The sequence below is a fragment of the Cydia pomonella genome, chromosome 5 (genome assembly GCF_033807575.1).
Source record: "Cydia pomonella isolate Wapato2018A chromosome 5, ilCydPomo1, whole genome shotgun sequence".
Classification (NCBI taxonomy): domain Eukaryota; kingdom Metazoa; phylum Arthropoda; class Insecta; order Lepidoptera; family Tortricidae; genus Cydia; species Cydia pomonella.
In genome coordinates, this window is record NC_084707.1 from 9,065,036 (window position 1) to 9,071,660 (window position 6,625).

Below are 6,625 nucleotides of genomic sequence, written 5' to 3' on the forward strand. Positions count from 1 at the left end.
GCAAAGACCAAGAGCAGAGTGTCTGAAAACTTTTGTGCATGGCTAAGCTGCAGGAAACAGCAAAGCTCGGAAACGAACAAAAAAAGATACTCTGTTAAAAAACATATTAGTGAAAAGCAAGGAAGGATGATTATTTCAAATAACAAATTGCACCTTACAGCTAATGCCTAATGATGATCAGCTTTGAGACCGTAGTAGGCCAATAGGACGCGCTCCTCTACGGCTGGCCGGGCGCCCAAAATATGCCGAGTTGCTGTAAAGCCGTGATACTTATGATCTAATTGTGAAAACGTTATAAAAAGAAACAACGGGGCCCCTATGCAGGGCTTTGCATTCGCGTAGGCCGGATGTAAAGCCCTAAATAGGGCCCGATACCCAAAGCATCCTAGCAAGTCGCACTTTTGAGCAAGAACTAAGGCCGAGCAGCAGGCGCACCGAGATCTCATTGGTAATTCCAAACTCTGTTCTCCTACAATTCAGCCTTTGCATGGTGGCGCGCCGCGGTAGAACGCTCCGGGCCTCCGCCCTTATACGGTGCTCCGCCTACGGCCTCGTTCACACTATGGCATTGGTTTCATTCTAGGCTCTGCTTTCCTGCAACTTGGCCTTCAGCTTCGCACAGGAACGCTACGAAATCGGGTGGTCCGAATATTCTAGCTCGCTCGATCACTACTCACTAGCTCGTGGGGCTCAGCCTACGGCCTTGTTTTTTTGGCTCACTTAGCCATTAGTTCCCGGTGTTCCCACTTCTTAGGTCCGACTCACGTTTCACCTATTTTTACAAGCTGTTATTAAACTTAATAATATTGATCTTGTTAAACAGTGTGGATGTAAGGAACATGCTTTTATTTAACTTGCAATAATACTTTACTTACTTTTACTTTAAACAATAATACTTTAGTTTGCATTAATATTTTCAATTAATTGTATTTTTATAATTGTTGATGTGCTTGTTTTTGCTTGTATGTAAATTCCATGTTGACGTGTAAAAGTGCCCTTGTGGCCTATTTGCTGAATAAAGGCCGAGCCACACCGCTTGCGTGCGCAGCACGTGTGCGTCGACGTAAGCGTAGACGTGCACAGCACCCCTGTCACACCGGGTAACGCGCACGTCCCGCAGCGCACGCCACGCAGGGTGCTGTACACGTCACGCAAGCGCACGCTGCAGCTCTGCGTTCAGATCCGCCGCCATTTGCGTACTATGATGCCCTAGCCTCTAGACAACTAACAATGTTCGATAGTAGTTAGTCGGATGAAGAGGAAGCACTCCTCTTACTTTTTATCACAAAATACTCCTGCGAAATCTAAAAGGGTGTGAGTTCACGAAATCAATGGAAAAAGATATTTTGATCGGCGACGAAGGTTTTGCACTGCAAACATTCTTAATGCGACCATTCTTTCTTAATCCATTATAAAATCCACCACACGCACCGGCCGACTTGTAAATAAATACAAGGGAGCTGCGCGTGTACACGCGCAGCACCGATGCAGCACTGAGCTGTGCGTGTCCGAACCTGCTCGGTTCGCCCTCTCATAGGGAACGCCGGTAAATACAACGTCATCACTGCACGCAACGAAGCGACGTTGCCGCTCCGCTGCGTACATGCGTGCACGCAGCACGCAGCCGGTTTGTCTCGTCGGAGCTGCAATGCGTGCAGCTCACGCGCACGCGTACGTCACGCGCACGTCACGCAAGCGGTGTGTCATATCTTATGAGAATTCTTAGTTTACAACGCAACGGGACGCGCACGCGCACGTGCACGTCTACGCACACGCAACCGGTGTGGCCTGGCCTTAAATGTTGAAGTTGAACTTGAACTTGCAATACTTATAAGTTGTTTTCAAAATCTGCAAATTATTTTTTGACCATCTGTCAAAATTCGTTGTTAAAAATTCACATACTAGGGAAAAATCGGTGTCAATACAATGTTATCGACTGATCTGATGATAAAATTCGAAGGTAAGGAGGAAACCTATATAGAAGAAAGGAACTGTGATAAAATAACACAACTTCATGATTAGGCACTTTTAAAATGGCTAAATAAAAAAAAAAACAAATAAAAAAAAACGGAAATTTAAAATAAATAAATAAGGAAAATACTCTGGATTTTAAATGAACTCATATACCTATAGTTCGTGTCATCTACGAAGACGCGCCCCGCTCTTCTTCCTAATCGTTTATGTATAATCGTTAGTACGATCACGGAGCAAACCCTCGGACAGACGGACAGACGGACATGGCGAAACTATAAGTTTCTAGGTGACTACGAAACCCTAAAAAATACACTGCATAACATATTAAAAACAAATCGAGAACGAGTCGAAAAAATTAAGACATCGTATAAATGTGATGGTACTGAATCCTCGGGGTGCGATTCCGACTCGCACTTAATCTTTTTTTTTTCAAACCAGGGGGCCCCGCGAGCTATTCTGCTAAGGGCCCCGCGCCTTCTTAATCCGCCCATGGATTTTTATAGCACAGACCTGCAGTCGTGCAAGTTTTATTTAAACGTCATAATTTCACAGAAGTTTCACGTTTAAAATAACACTTACACGTCTGTGCTTTAAAAATCGCTGCAGAGTTATCTTGGTTTGACTCTATACCCTTAACTATCTATCTATCAAAATAAACATTACTGAAAACCCCGAGTCAGACCAAGATAAATAAAATTGGCAGCGATTTTGATAGCCCAGCCCCAGCCTGTGCAAGTGTTAAGTAAACGTCATAATTTCATAGAAGTTTGACGTTTAAAATAACACATGCACTGTATAGGCTGTCAAAATCGCTGCTTGGTCTGACTAGAGAATGTCACTTTCTAAGTACGATTTTTTTAAATCGACATGAGTTCCGTATTACCTTTAAGCACGTTACAACGTTTTTCAGTAGGTACATATGGGCCTTTAAATTTTCGACATAATTACGTAATGTGCTAATTATCGCACTAGTGCGGTAAAGTCGTGTCCAATGCGCGCATCGACAAAGACGCATTGATGATCAATTAATTTAATTAATTGCGAAATTAGCGCGGCTCGGCCGCAGCTAGCGAAGTGACGCGATGAGTGCCTTCGAGCTGAGTGCACCTATCGTGAACGAGCTCCTCGCCTTTCTGCAACGGAAGCTGCTGCTGGAAGGAGTGATGGACACGGTGTCTGCTGTCCAGATCTGTTCGTCGAGTTTTTTCCGTCGAGGACATCTGTGCAGCAAAGAAGGTGCTGCACCAGTCCCTTGGGATCGCCGGCACGTTTGTACCTCACCGGAGAGGAGATGAAATTGGGAAGAAGACCCTAGAGGACATCATAAAAGTTCTAAGGGAGAATGAAGACCGGATTCCGGAGTTTATGACGACGGGTGCCTCCAGCCTGCCATCCTATATTCCGGATCATGTTGACGCTAGCTGCTTGTTGAAGGAAATCGTGGCCCTAAAAACAAGATTAGCGGATGTCATTTCGAAGTTTGAAGCGGCCCAGGTCACTATAACCGAGTTACGCAACGAAGTCATCAGTTTGCGAAACAGTGCCCTTACTCGGTCGGCGGCGTCGAATTTCAAGTGCGATGACCGGCATGCTACGAGCGCCGAGTCGGTCAGTTTGCGAGTTGCTGACACTGTCAAATGTGTCGCATCAGCCGTGTTGCCGCCCGCGAGCCTCCCGCGCGCGCGCCCTCCCCCCGCCTCCTCCAAATCACGTCATCGTGTTTACGCGGATGTCGTCGCCGGTCCGAAAGTTGCATCGAACCGGTTTAGTGTACTTGTAAAGGGTACTGAAGAGCGAGCGACTCCAAAGGAGAAGCTCCCTGTTGCTAGTGTGGATGAGGAGGAGTTCACACTGGTATCAAGAAAGAAGAAGGCGCGCACGGCGCCTCGTAAGACTCAGTGTGGTACCGCCGATCCGGCTAATTCTGGCTTGCGGATTGCTACACCGAGTAAGGCGCTGTACGTATCGCGCTTGCATTACACCGCCACGGCTGCTGAAGTGGTGGAGTATGTACACCAGAAGACCGGATACACGCTGAGGGTGTTCCAGCTTCGATCGCGCCACTACGTGCATTTCAACTCTTTTGTTGTGCGCGTGCCGCGACCGCTGCAGGGGACCATTGAATGCGCCGACTTCTGGCCGAAGGGTGTCGTGTTTCGGAGGTTCCGGGGCAAACTGCCGAATCCGACACAAGAGCAGCCGATTCAACGGAGCCACGCCGTTTTGTCGCCTAAATAGTGTTTAGTTGTAATTTTATAAAATGTATATGTATGTTAGTCTGTAAGGTATTTGTAATATGGGCCTTGTTGCCTGAATCAAATTTTAAATAAATAAATAAATAAAATAAAGTAGCATCACATGTACTGTAATAGTACATTACGATATAAGTGCGAAAAATAGGAAATTCGAAACGAGTGGCGATATATTAAAACACGACCGAAGGGAGTGTTTTAAATCGACACGAGTTGCGAATTCCCTATTCGTACATGTATCGTATAACGTTTTACAGTACATATGGTCCTTTAAATGTTCGACACAGTAACGTAATATGCTAATTTTCGCACTAGTGCGGTAAAGTAGCACCATATGTTCTGTAAAAAAAAATACAGTACATATGGTGCTACTTTATCGCCACTCGTTTCGAATTTCCTATTTTTCGCACTTGTATCGCAATGTACTAATACTTAATTAGTCATGTAACATGTTTAAAAAAAATTACATGTATTTTACTTTCCTTCGTATTCGACATGAGTAGTAGAGTGTTTAACTCGGGTGAAAGGCATCATTTCAGCCTCGGACTATTGGCGCTCTCAATGCGTTCGAGTGCCAAAGTACTTCGGCAGAAAAGAGTACCTTCCATTCCTTGTGTCCATTTTTAGGGTTCCGTAGTACAACTTTGGGATTGGGAGGCTTTGCTCCCTGATCGTTTGTGCTAGGAAGCTGCAATTTGGCATGGATACATAAAAACAACAAAAACATTATTCATCACACTTTCTCAAAAAAGATCTTATTTCATGCATGTGTACTGAAGGACAAAAGCCTATATTATTCCCGTGGGAGTTATGGATTGTGAAAAAAAGCTATTAAGCTTTCCTAGTTACCTAGTTCCCTAGGAATGTTACAACTTTTTAAAATTATTATCACTTATTCATACAAACCAAGTAGCGTAAATGAGTTTAATTCTTTTTTTATTGATATTTAGGACATCATTGGCCTTCGAGTCTATTACAGACTATACAAGCAGACAACAGCCGTAAATAAAAGTTTTACATATGAGTGATTACATAACAGATGACCAATGACAGTTATCCAATAATTACATTTTACTTAATTGCTTTTTAGCGATAAGACCGCCTGTTGTTTACCTCTTCTTTATGTGTTGTATTATTTGTACTGTTTCTGTATTGAGGTGTGCAATAAAGTATATTTGTATTGTATTGTATTGTACTTAAAATAACGTAAGTCGTATCTAGGTATTATCATAATAAACAGTTTAAATAATACAGTGTGCCCATCACAAAATGCTCATCATTAATTATGAGTTATGAGTTTATGATTCTATACAAATACATAAATTTTAGCCAAGACGGATACGTTAAGTTCGTAGACGTAAAGATCTGTACCCCTAGTGTAAATAAATTCGATTTCGAAACGTGACGTACGCGTTTGCGTTTAGTCTCATTTTGTATTGGATTTAGAAAGAGCGCGCCAAGCGGGACGTTTTGGAAACTCAAAATCCTATACAAAATGAGACTTAACGCAAACGCGTTCGTCACGTTATGATGTCGATCAAATTTACACTAGGGGTACAGATGTAACGTTATTATACATATGTACAAATATTGTTCGTTTACTTTAAAAAATACTGCCGTTATAATTTCTGTTTATGTTTTAAAATATTTAATTCGATTAATTTAGGTAATAGCCGTTTAAAATATTTTTACATAATTTTCAATCGTGGCTGAATGCCGAAGAGGTCTGTGCCTTCGATGCCTAACCCGTTAATAAATGACAATATGGCGGACGAATGTGTGATTAATTGATTATGTCACCGTATTTAAGAATAATTCCGCTTAAAATTTAGATTTTATACGCAAGTGTGATGAAAAATATTGTGTGTAACTCCGGGGGTAAGAATATTGGAAACTCGGGTCTTTAATCTCGGGAATTACCACCCTTGCTTCCAAAGTTCCACTTACCCCCTCATGCACAATGTACTATTTAAAGGGTACCTCCGTCCCAACCCAACTCGATAATAGGTAGGTAGTAAGTAAATACCTTTTAGGTTATTAGGACTAAAGCGCTTCACATCTTTTCACTTAATTTGGAATACTAAATCGTATAGGTGTAACCGCGTTTAGGAGTCTGACTGCACTAACTAGGTAGGAAAGGTTTTTTTACGATCCTAGTTAGAATGACTGAATTAAGTATGGTGTGTGAAGCGTTGAAGGCCCGGCGCCCACTGCCGGCAATGGCATGGCAAGGGATCCTTTGGCATATTACTGAGGCAACCTCAGCCATGCCTTGTGTTTGGGAATGCCGAGACATCCCTGAGGCGTTCTCAGGCATAGCATGCCGAGTTCTTAGCATTTCTGGACACCTTGGTTTGCCTGAGAACGCCTGAGGGATGCCCCAGCATACCCAAGCACAA